The sequence below is a fragment of the Hyperolius riggenbachi genome, chromosome 8, assembly GCF_040937935.1.
Source record: "Hyperolius riggenbachi isolate aHypRig1 chromosome 8, aHypRig1.pri, whole genome shotgun sequence".
NCBI lineage: Eukaryota > Metazoa > Chordata > Amphibia > Anura > Hyperoliidae > Hyperolius > Hyperolius riggenbachi.
In genome coordinates, this window is record NC_090653.1 from 155184578 (window position 1) to 155197574 (window position 12997).

A 12997-nucleotide genomic window follows, 5' to 3' on the forward strand; every position below is an offset into this window, starting at 1 on the left:
TTCGCTTTCTCTTTTACCTGCACCAGAGATGATAGGGCAGGCACTTTCTGTCCATTCTGTTTTTCTCTGATGGGCCCATATGCAATTTACTTTTTCACCTGAGTTTTCTCCTAGGTGATATTTTCATACACTGTCATAAAATGCTATTGAAACCATCAGCAAGCAAGAAAATGTTCAAAATAATTTTTATAGTACCGCTTCACCAACTTTTTGGTACCTTTTCAGCTGTAAAATGCTGAAAATTTAGTTTACTGAGAAGATGAAATGTATCTACTAGGAGATAACTAACGTGAAACAATTCATTGCATATGGGCCATGGTATCTTGAGCTGCAACCATCTAATTCCTGCAGTCATATTCAGTTGATATCTTTTGAAGGACAACAGACTTGTAAAAGTTATAAATTATTATCATTATTCTGTTTTATTATCCAACCTAATGGAACCTAATTAGAGAAGGGAGTGACACCTTCACTAAGAGTACATTAACATTAGGGGAACAGTAAAACCCCCATTATCCAGAACTCAGTTATCCAGAAGTCTCAAACAGCCAGAAATAAAATCCTGGCTTTGCAGGATGCATACAACTACTTTTAAATACTTTATACAGTAATAAGCCTCTGTTACAATAAGTTAAATCTGTTTTTTCATCTTAACCTTTTGCCGACCGCATCATGCCGATGGGCGTGGCCACGGCGGCAGCCCCAGGACCGCCTAACGCGTGAAGTCCTGGGGCTCTCTTTTGAATGAGATCGCGCGCACGCTGCGCGCGCATCTCATTCTCGGAGGGCGGAGCTCCGCCCTTTTCAGTCTCCGAGCGGCTATTGCCGCTCGGGAGACTGTTAGACGGCGTAATCGCCGTCTAATTACCCGTACAGCGCTGCGATCAGCAGCAGCGCTGTACTGGGGACAGCCGCGTGACACGGCTGTCCCCTCCTGAGCCACGGAGGTGATCGGCTGTCATAGGCTGAAGCAGCCTATGACAGCTGATCACAGGGATTGGCCGTAGGGGGGAGGGGGCTATACAAGAAAGGGGAAAAAAAACCCACTGTTTTTATTTAAAAAAAAAAAAAACACAAATAAACAAACAAACACTGGGGGGGGGGGGGGGGGGCGTCAGACCCCACCAACAGAGAGCTCTGTTGGTGGGGAGAAAAGGGGGGAGGAATCACTTGTGTGCTGTGTTTCGCGGTCCTGCAGCTTGGCCTTAAAGCTGCAGTGGCCAATTTAATGAAAATGTGCCTAGTCTTTAGGGGGGTTTAACACAGCAGTCCTCAAGAGGTTAATGTGTGTTTAATTACTGTATTTCATCATTAATACAGAGTTCATGGTACATGTATAGAGTGGGGTATAGTACTCTTTTTTACTTTTTTAGCTAGATCTATTTATAACAACGAGTCTCAAGCTACCAGAAAGCACTTAGTGTTCTTTTACACTATATCAGTTGCTGTCAGTTATAGCTGAAATGCCAACTGATGGGCAGTCCAGCATCCATGTTTTCCTATGGCCTCTTTCACACTATACGCTGGAGTCTTTTTCACAATGCACTAATATAGAGAAAAAATGCATTAAAACACAATGCATAGCAACGCAATAAAAACATATGGTACTTACGTATTATCCCATTTAGCAGGACATATGAAAACAGTTTGTCAATTACACAGGCTGGGAAAGTGTACACGATGTTTCTCCATCAGCTGATTCGTACACTACACTGTATTTTATTACGTAAATGTGTTCACTCTTCATGTATTTAATATACATTGCATTCATAGGAATGTTTCACTTCAGTCCACTAAGAGGCGCCACAGCACCTCTATTGAATGAGAATGCAGGCTGCTTAGTAACGTCACTTCACAGGGAACAAAGCAGCTGCTGTGTAGTGACGAATCAGCTGTTGGAGAAACGTCATGTAGACTTTCCCAGCCTGACAAACTGTTTTCATGTGTCCTGCTAGACGGGATAATACGTAAGTACCCAACGTATTAAGTGTAAATAGGTTCTTATCTGGCATCAAACCATCCCTGTTGTGCTGGATAATGGGGGTTTTACTGTATATTCACAATGCAAAGAGTGCACTCACGTTACTCAAACAACTTAGGCATTGAATGTATGATGTGAGTTACACTATTTACATAACACGTGCTACATACCAATGCATAATGGTAAACGTTGCTCACACATTTCTGCACATGTAAAACATTTTTATTACACCCGTGTGTTGTGTACTGCTTGCATAGTGCAATGCACACTTTGTGCGTAAAAATGTGCATGTCATTCATGCAAATGTAGAAAGACAAAAAGAAAGAACAATTGAGAACCCCCAATAGTGTATTATTGTTAATATAAGGTAATCTTCAATTTGTTCAGCAGATATGGATATACTCACAAGTCTGGGTTGCCGACCTCAGGTAACCACTCCAATCGCATATGGGGATATTAAGCCTGTCCCCCAGATGGATAATGATATTTGTAGTAGTTACAGAGGCGCCAGCAAAATAAAAATCAGTAGTCTATTAAAACCAAATAAAAAATTGGGGGACTGGGGTGGATCCGTCTCCCCAATATATATGACACAACTACCATATATGGAATCCAGAAAAATATATACTTATAATCATATTTGGTTTTAATACACTACAAATTTTTATTCTGCTGGCGCCTCTGTAACTACTACAAATGTTTTTTGCAAATGTTATCCAAAACACGCTATAGACAGCACCTTAGCATATCGTGATCCATCACAACACAGAAATGTGAACAATCCATTATATTTGCATTAACAGTGCATTTACATGTGACAAGGTATTGCACTATTGCTCGATGCAATATTTTGTGAAAGCACCCTTAAGGTGCCCACTATTGATCTAAACTTGACTGTACAATCTTACCACTTCTATGTAATATGAGGGATTATATAAAGTATCCATTCACAGTATGTTCACTCAGTTTACCCTTCTACAACACTGATTTGGTAAAATTGTACAATTCAGGTTTAATCATTAGTGGAGACTTTTATTCTAATAAACTCTTCTCATTTTCCTTTCTTTTTTTGAAGCAGAAGCAAAATGTAGAAAAAGAACAAGGCTGGGTTCACACAGTGCACTTTTCCTTATGTGCGCGTTTCATGTGTGTACTGGAATGCATGCTGCTTTAACACATGCTTTATTTCAAAACCTGGTCAATGCCTATGGAACTAGTGTTAGGATCACACAATCCATTACAGCATAGAGATGTGAACATGCTGTTTTATTGTGTAATGCAACACATACAGTATGAACGCCGCCTAAAATGCAGTTATGATCGTAATCCAGTGAGTTATTTAGTACTACATGATGGTTTTAATTCAGATACTCATACAATATTAAAATACATGTATTTGTATTCTTAAAGAGACACTGAAGCGAGTAAAAAACTCGCTTCTTATCTTATATTCAGCAGGGGCATTTGTGCCCCTGCTAAACCGCCGCTATCCCGCCGTACAACGGGGTCCCTTACCCCACAATTCCCCCCCTGCAAAATCTACGACCAACTTGGTCGTAGATTTTGCTGCTCCTAGAGGCAGGGCTAACGGCTGCAGCCCTGCCTCACAACGCATCTATCAGCAGCGCATCGCCGCTTCTCCCCCGCCTCTCTCAGTGAAGGAAGACTGAGAGGGGCGGGGGAGAGGCGGAGATACGTGCTGACAGACGCGCGTGAGGCAGGGCTGCAGCGGTTAGCCCTGCCTCAATGCGGAAGAGATCCCCGGCGAGGACGAAGGGGATTTGGGGGGTAAGGGACCCCCGTTGTGCGGCGCGATAGCGGCGGTTTAGCAGGGGCACACATGCCCCTGCTGAATATAAGAGAAGAAGCAAGTTTTATACTCGCTTCAGATTCTCTTTAATGTATTGTCACGTTTTACTGTCCACATTCTGCTCATTTCAGCACTACAGAATATAACTATAACTAAATAAATTAATTAATGGTGCAAAACCTTTTATAGGCTATCAAGTTTTGTAGACTACAATGTCTACATACCCTAAAAAAAAATAAACTAGAACAAAAGCATATCAAATTAAGAACTTTTTTTATTTATTCCATAAACAATATACCAAAACTCAGTATGTTAACAATGTGACATTTTCACCGTACAGGATCAATCACAAATATTGAAAAAACTTTTCAACAAGAACAACAAAACTTCAAATCTTACAAGAATAATTTACAAGGGATTCTATAAAACAGCAAAGAGCTCACAAAATTCTCAATGAATCTTTACACGAAAGCACTACACTCTTTCACAATATTTGTTTTATTACAAAATTTCCAACAAAATTTACTTTTTTTCTTTGTATTTTGGTTTTTAAAACCAGGAACCTTTAAATATACATCCTTTTAGTAACACCCCAGGGTGTCAGAAAAGGAATACTCACACATACAGACACTTCACAGCACTTCTCTAAGAAAAATATACACTTACAAAATATATTACAAATTGGCACACTTAAAAATATACAAGTTTTTTTTTCGTTTTTTATTATTATTTTTTTGTAGGCGTTTTGAGTGATCCCTTAAAGTATTATACTTCGATTGATTCTACAGATATTTATAAAGCTTATTCTAAAAGAAAGGCAAACCAAAACACTGCAGTAGTTCATTCTGAAACAAAAAAATGTTGTTACATTCATATAATGGGCCTGCTATAGTTTATGTAATACTGAGAGGGCACTGCAAACCAGAATCATCCTTAGCACCTTGAAACTCTTTTTTTTCTCCCTTTTTTTCTGTTTTCTTTTTTTTTATGCTGGGAGGTTGAATGAATGTGATGCAGACCTCTACAAGACTGCAAAGGCTTAGCAATAACATTAGTAATATGCATGCAATAACAAATAGAAATCGAGAAGCAATACATTCAAAAACCTGTAGGCAGAAGTAACAGATAATAAAAAGCCAGTTAGAGAATATATGACACCACTTTATACTGTAAATTCAACATATTCTTTTGGATATTTAAAATTGTGAGGCAGGAAATAGTGATGATCTTTGCTGTAATGTTGCAAAATGGAAAACAATACATACAACAGGTTTTTTTTACTGTTTTTATGCTAAATGTGAAAAAACAAAGACAAAAGCAGGTATTCATAAAACAAAAAATTTGTTGGCAAGTATTATAAACTTACATTTGGCATCTTACTGCAGACTTGATAGGATTATAGGGTTGGTACAGAACAGGTCCAGTGTTTTGCTAGCTGCTAAAATATGAGGGGGATACTTTGCCTTGAATTTTTTTAACCACTTTATCTTATGTAGCTAAGGTTTAAAATTTCTTCTAGTGAGTATTTTCTATTCTGCTAAATTTTGTTTTCAGAGGGCTTATGCTTATTGCATCTTAATAAAATTTACCACTGTTCAAAATGGATAGGCCTGAGGCCGGTTTCACACTGCGTATTAGCGGTAGCGGTGTGGTCCGGGGACTGCACCGCCCAAAACAGGCAGCCAGCCAAGAAGGAAGTGACACTCACTTCCTGTGGCCGAAGTGATCACGGTTGTGGAGTGTATTGCTAAAATACGCTTCCGTGCATGCGTGTTACGTAAAACTGTGGCAACCTGTTTAAAACCACGCGCCATAGGCTTACATGACTTCAGGTCGCCGCAGGAGCCGCATTGCAATGTAGGTATATACTCACATCAGCGATACGGCGAAAACGTCACTTCCGTCGCATCGTGCTGTACCGCTTTGGTATAAAAGGCTCCATAGACTTTTATTGTCCTAGCCGTAGGCTGCGGTAAAATGCTGTACCACACCGCACCAGTGTGAAAGGGCCCTTAAGGTATTAATGACATCCACAAATGCTGATACTATACTCAGCAATGGATGGCAATGGCCAGATTCAGCACAGATGTTTATTGTGCTCATTTTAAGTGGTTTTGGGTAAATGACCTAGGCAGTGACCTGGTTGGTAAGATGTGGTTGGCTCCTCTAGACAGACATGTACCGCTTACAGGGGCTCACAAGTCAAAAGGCAATGTGCAAAAGATGGCAAAATGTTAGCTGGTAAAGTTCATAGATATGAATGATACAAATATTGTATACTGTGAAATGTATAAATACTCCTTAAAAACATTGCTTCATTGTTAACTGTTTAACTGCATCTTACAATTACAAATTTCAAAACTAAATTAACCTTAAAAAGCACTTGTTTGGTAAAAGTTACATTTTTTTGAACAATATACTTAAATCTGAGTTTAATAAAACATCTTAAATAGCTTACATCTGAAAATATTAAGGTGTATCAGTTCTTTCTATAGCGATTTAATGCTAGTATATTTGGCATAATGAAGCTACAAAGAGACAGAGAATTAATTTATTTTTGCATTAAAAAAAAAAAATGCAGATTCACCTAACCTGAGAAGTCAGTTAGTTTGCTTGTTATTTAAAAATAGCCCAGAACAGAAACTTAACGTGATAAACTCTAAGAAAGAGACATTTGCACTTAAGTATCATGGTTGCAAAGTATGGCAGGCACTGACAAAACAGAAAGCCATTGCATCTGTATATGGATACATCAGTTTGCATTAAACAGTATGGACAGTGTAAGCATTAAAGTATGGGTAGGCTATGCATGTCCTCAGCCTAGGAAAGCTGAACTTCATATATAAGGTTGATTCACAAAGCTTACTTATTTTCATATATGAGGTTGATTCACAAAGCTTACTTATTTTCCAACGCGTGCAGCGTACCTATCTCAAATGAGATTCTAATTGGTTAAGGAGAGGAGAATTGTCAGTTACGTCAAATAAGGAGAGATAAACCATGGGTTACGTTAGAAAAGGAGAGATAAGTCAATGCTTGAGATATACAAATAAGGAGAAATAATTCAAGTCAAATGAGAGATGAACCATGAGTTAAGTCATTTAACTCTTTAGCAGCCAATTTATAAAGAGTAATGAAAGGAACAGAGGCGCCAATAGAATAAAAACGATGCCAATTAAAACTAATAAAATGTGGGCGGCAACGGTGGATTTGCCTACCTCACAAAAATCAAAGACCACTTTGTATGGTAAAAGATATAAATGTAATCAATTTTATACTCCCAAAAAACAACAATTAGTCTGCAACGCGTTTCACGGGACACAAGCCCGCTTCCTCAGGCAACACACATAAAAGCAGGAGCAACCAAGTAGTGATCCGTACTAGCGTAGCGTGGTCTTTGATTTTTGTGAGGTAGGCAAATCCACCGTTGCCGCCCACATTTTATTAGTTTTAATTGGCATCTTTTTTATTCTATTGGCGCCTCTGTTCCTTTCATTACGTGATTATCCACCTGGTGGATGGGTGTGGACACCCTTTTCTTCTATACAGAGAGCGACTTTTAGGCCTATTCTCCCCGTCTGTGATACAAGTGGTTGCCTGAACGCGGCAACCTACACTTGTGAGTATAATTCTTCTACTTATTATTATACGCTAACCGATCTACAATAATACACTATTGGGGGCTCTTGATTGTTCCTTTTCTCTTTCTCCCTACAATTTATAAAGAGGCTTGCAAGAGCTCGAGGCCAATTTATTTTAGCACATTTTTTTCTTATTTGTTACATTTTCCTGCTTTGAATGAGTACTGCTGTAATGTGCATTATGGTCACTTGTCACTAGGGGGCAGTGTAAGACAAGAGAACTTCTGCTTTCAGTTTCTGTAGTTTCTGCTAGTAGAGAGATAGATCAAAGCATTCCAATAATTTACAGCACAATAAGTACTGCTGACTAACACGATCACATCATCAAACGTGGATGGCCGTGTGTTCGGAATGCAACGCATACGAATGCACACCATCTGCGTTTGTATGCGTTGCATGGCTGATCCCATTCACTGAAAGTGAATGGGTCAGCCACGCGTTTTGGGAAAAAACACGTGCATGTATTCTTGGACCGCACTGGTCCGGAACGCATGCAGTGTGAACAGTCTATGCACTTTCTGATGTCGTGCGCGTCGGCCTCCTGCACGCGTTGCCGAAATCCGGATGGCAACGCGTGCAGTGTGACCGAGACCTAAGGTCAAAAGCAGTGCACCTATCTCAAATGAGATTTTAATTGCTTAAGGAGAGGAGAATTGTAAGTTATGTCAAATAAGGAGAGATAAACCATGGGTTACGTTAGAAAAGGAGAGATAAATCATGAGTTAAGTCATTTAAGGAGAGATATATTGTGAGTTAATAAGTAAGGTGAGATAATGCAACAGAAAAGCTTTGTGAATTATCCCTAATGTTCTTTATTAGCAGGTGTAATCATAGCTTGGCGGCGACAACCTTGAACCATCAGGCGCTTGTGGGTGGCTGCAGTGTTCATAGATGGCAGGGAATGCATATATGTACTGTCAAGGTTAAGTGCAACAGCTAACAGCTTATACTGAACATACTGGCACTGACATGGAAAAATCAATAAAGTGAGCAATACGCATTACTGATCAGAGCCCCATTCAAAACATTTTATTAAACGTTTTTTGTATTTCTGTGTTAAACAATACTTCAAAACAAAGTGTTCTCTTGCAACATAAATGCACTGAAAGTTTTAAAATCTTTCTAAAAATCAAAGCTAGCTGCAAATTGTACCATTGATATATCAACATTTTTTCGTTTAACAATAAGTGGGATTACACTTTGAAGAAAAAACCTATAATATTTTTTTAATTTATGATATTTAAAGGTAATCTGTAATTATACTTTAGTTTATTTTAGGAAATGCTACTTCCTGGCTATCCACGTTAGGGAGCTATGGGTGCTGCCATCTTGACTTCCCTCTACAAAATTCTGGTTTCCAAACTGCAATGCTGGGACACCTGGTTACCTAAACTGGGGAGGGGGGCATAGGGGAGAGCCATCTGGCTACCTATACTGGGAGGACATCTGTCTATCTATATGGGGGGGGGGGGGGGGAGACATTGCGGGCCACCTGTACAGAGGGAACATCTGGGTTCCTATACTGGGGGACAGATACTAGGAGCGCCTCTAGCTATGATTGCTGAATACTTTTTAGAGGGGCATATCTGTCTACCTAATACATACCTAATACTGCTAATTAGGGGACTTACAAGACTACTAAATACTGATAATTAGGGACACATATGTCCACCTAATGCTTTCTGAGGTGGATTCACAAGGCTATCTAATACTGCTCATTGTGGGACACATATACTATCTACGGAAATACCTGGCAACCTTAAGGTCCGTACACACGCCAGACTGCAGGCAACGACGGGTCCGTCGTCACCTCCCGCTGGGCGGGCGTTCTAGTGACAGTCCGGCGTGTGTACAGTCTGTCTGTAGACTGATACGGCTGTTTCTGAGCGATCTGCCCGGCGGATCGCTCAGAAACAGCCTTATCAGTCCGCCAACAGACTGTACACACGCCGGACTGTCTGCTGAAAGGTGACGACAGACCCGTCGTTGCCTGCAGTCCGGCGTGTGTACGGACCTTAATACTACTATATAGGGAAGCAGTCATACATGGCTACCTAATACTGCTACCTGGGGAACTCACAGGGCTAATTAATACTGCTAATTGGCTGGGGACACATTTGGCTACCCTGTACAGATATCTAGAGGCACATGGCTACTTAATTATTTTACCTGGGGTAACATAGCTACTTAATTTCTGTGTATAGTGGCCCCTGACTACTTCATTTTTTAATCTGGAAGCACTTAGCTGCTTGATTCTTTTATCTGGAGGCACATGACTATCTAATTATTTTATCTGGATGTTTTAACTACTCAATATTTTTTATCTGTGGCCATGTGACTACTTAATCATTTTATCTGGAGACGCCCAGCTACTTACTTTATTTTGAGGCACCTAGCTTCTTATTTTTTTCTGGAAGCAGGTGACTTCTTAATAATTTTATCTGGAGGCATGTGACCATTTGATTATTTTATCTGGAGGCATGTGACTACTTAATTTTTTTTTATCTAGAAGCATGTGACTAGTTAATTCTTGTATCTAGGGAGCCCATAGCTACTTAATGTATGTATCCGAGGGGCACAGTGGCTATTGAATTCTGGTATCTGGAGAACCCATCTACTTAATTCTGGTATCTGGTGTCATGCTGCTTAACACCACTAAAGTATGGTTTATGAAAAATTAAAATGGCTTGTACGACTTATTATGGTTTCTAACAAATCTATAAAATAGAGCTGACCTTTTGGGTAATTTGACAGCAAGCAGCGACTATAAGGTGATATGAAAGGAGCCTGGCTGCTGTGAAGGGGTTATATTACAGCTGCATCTTGTTTTCCCACATACAGAATGAATGTTGACTCCCTGGAATCCACTCATTGCTTTAAATGTCATGTGTACTTCCATGCAGCAAATAAAAGACTCCATATTTTTCTGATGTGGTTTGGTAAAGACATTGTTCTCAATGAACTGCACAGGAGGCTACTGTTATCTGACCTGCACACGGTTTGAAGTAAAGGATGAAAGAGGACAATCAATGAGAGAATATAAGCTAAACCTGTTGCACATTAGACGTTGAACTGATATACAAAAAGTCTGTGTTTTTGTTCTCTAGGAAACAAGCAATCTAAGGACAGTTTTTCATCAAATAACCTGATTCCAGGGCAGCAAACATACAAAAATTTAAAAGAAATTTCAGATGTTTTGGTGGATATTTATTAAACTACATTGGACACTGCCTTCACATAAAATAAATAAAAGGCCTGCACTATATATTGTATACTTAATACATGCTATAGATATTCCAACACTTCTGCCTTTGTTCTGTATGAAAGGCACAGGAGTTGGCGTCAATGTAAGACCTTCATGGGTGTAATTATACAGCATGTACAGTGTAGGGTGTACCGAAGATGCTGTCTTACAATGAACATTAGCCCTTGCACCTATAGAATACAGTTTGTAGGAAATCTTCCCAGAGAAAAGTGAGTTTCTCTGCCCATGGCCTGCAGCTTCCTGAAGTTACATCATGTACTTTCTGCATAGCAGCCAATCTTGGTCTTCACTGTAGGACACTTTTGGGAGTATGAAGACAGGCTTTGTTTTGGGATAAGTAAGGAGCCCATCTTCAGTCTTTCAATAGCATTGCCTACTAGGGGTCACCTTCAGTAGCTTCCTAAGTCTGTAAACAATGGGCTGTGGGATCTGAACTTTAGAGATAAGTCTTCACAATACCCAGTTTCCACATGTGAAGTTCAAATGTTAATATTTTTACCAAGATACATCCACCTGTGGCAAATAGGGCCACGGGTTCTCTCTGTGATGCACACATTTCATAGTAAGATGAGAAATGAAACTAACACCCGGGACCCTCTTGCCCGTAGGGCTTGTTTTTACTAGCGGTGATTCGCAGCATTTACCTGCACGCAATTTCAGACAGGAAATTGCAGCCTTTTTAAATCAATAGGGGGATTCCAAATTCTTGTGTGGTGAAAAAAAAAACGTGCACACCAAGGGCTCGATTCACAAAGCGGTGCTAACCCAGTTAGAGACTTTAGGCATGATAACCATTGCACCACTCTGGTGAAAAGCCAGTTTAGGTGTGATAAGTTTAGGCATGATAAGTTTAGGTGTGATAAGTTTAGGCATGCTAAGTTTAGATAAGTTTAGATCGCTTGCAAAGTCCCGCACGCAAAGCAGCGCCATTAAACTTTATACGAAGTGCACCAGTCTTTGCTAGCGTAAAACTTTTGATCAGCTGTGCACTGCGGTGCTAACGCAGTTGGCGCTTAAACTTATCACACCTAAACTTATCATGCCTAAACTTATCACACCTAAACTTATCACACCTAAACTTATCATGCCTAAACTGAGTTTAGGCATGATAAAGGGCTTTTCACCAGGGTGCTAACTGTTAGCACCGCTTTGTGAATCAGGCCCCTATGGTGTATGGCACAACTAGGGGGATTTGGGATGTGTACTTGCATCAGTACAAGTGCCAGTGTCAGAGACGGATGCCTGGCACAAATGGGAATGGGGCCTTAACTTCATACGTTGTTATGATGATAATTCTGCCACTAATCTCTATTATTTTAGTAACTGACCTCTGTTGACAATTAATACTGCACCAGTGCCAGCCATTGCTGCTGCTGCTACAGCTATAACCCTTAAAATTACATCAGAACTGTAAAAAGAGATACACTACGCTACATGAGTCAATGACTGTAGGCCAATTCTCCTCCCCACTAAATGAAGCCCACTGCTGTAAACCGTTATATAAGAGTCCTGTGCTAATACTGATTCTTGGTGACTTTAGTAGTCAACACTGGAGGCTAGAAGTGCCTGGCAGTCAAAAGGCTATCTTAACAGAATTCATTTAACAACTGCAAAAAGTGGAATGCTTGGAGTGGAGTGGCGTGGAGAGTGCATGCACTTGGGTGAGATCATGAAACTGGGATTCTGAGTGAGGAAACTCATTTGGTCTGGCTTTCTTTTTTTAGCTCATTACTGTAAAAAGGGGTGGTAGAAACAAACATGGAAAAACTATGAAGCAGGAAAAACTAAGAAGGAAAATATAAAATAGTAAATACGTCTATTTTTTATTATTTAATATAGCTCCAGATTTGTGTCCAACACATAATTGTGTAATACTGTGTATCTCCATAAATTGCAATGGCTAGTAACGTCTCATAGTTTAAAGGTGTATTATTTTCTTCCACCTGAAGATGGCACTGTTGTGACTGCCTTCAAGTTAATGATGAAAACAGAAGTATTTTATTGCTGTGCATGTGCTGAAAGATGCACTTACTTGTTTCAGTCAGACCATAACAACAAATATGTACTAATTGTCTGTGTGTAAGAAAAAAAGAAAATGAATATTTGTCATTATCTATTTATTTGTCTGTATCCCTAAATATAGAGTAATAAATCAACAAAAAGAACGTGCTCCAATGCATAGTGTATTCATTGAAAAATCTTCCCTTCCCATATAAATTGCACTCTCTATAATCAGTCTAGAGAGTGCCAAGTGGATGACTTTTAGGACTTTAGCTGCTTTATATTCACTTTCTTCTTCC

The 12997-nt window shown here is 39.6% G+C and overlaps 1 long non-coding RNA gene across 1 annotated transcript in view; it reads left to right on the forward strand.

Annotated features, from left to right (window-relative positions):
- The first annotated feature begins 1922 nt into the window (after window positions 1–1922).
- LOC137527144 (uncharacterized) overlaps window positions 1923–12997 on the forward strand; it is a 96154-nt gene continuing 85079 nt past the window's right edge. The window contains exon 1 of the long non-coding RNA XR_011023139.1: window positions 1923–1967. This is a non-coding gene — a long non-coding RNA (uncharacterized lncRNA). The remainder of the gene's footprint in view (window positions 1968–12997) is intronic.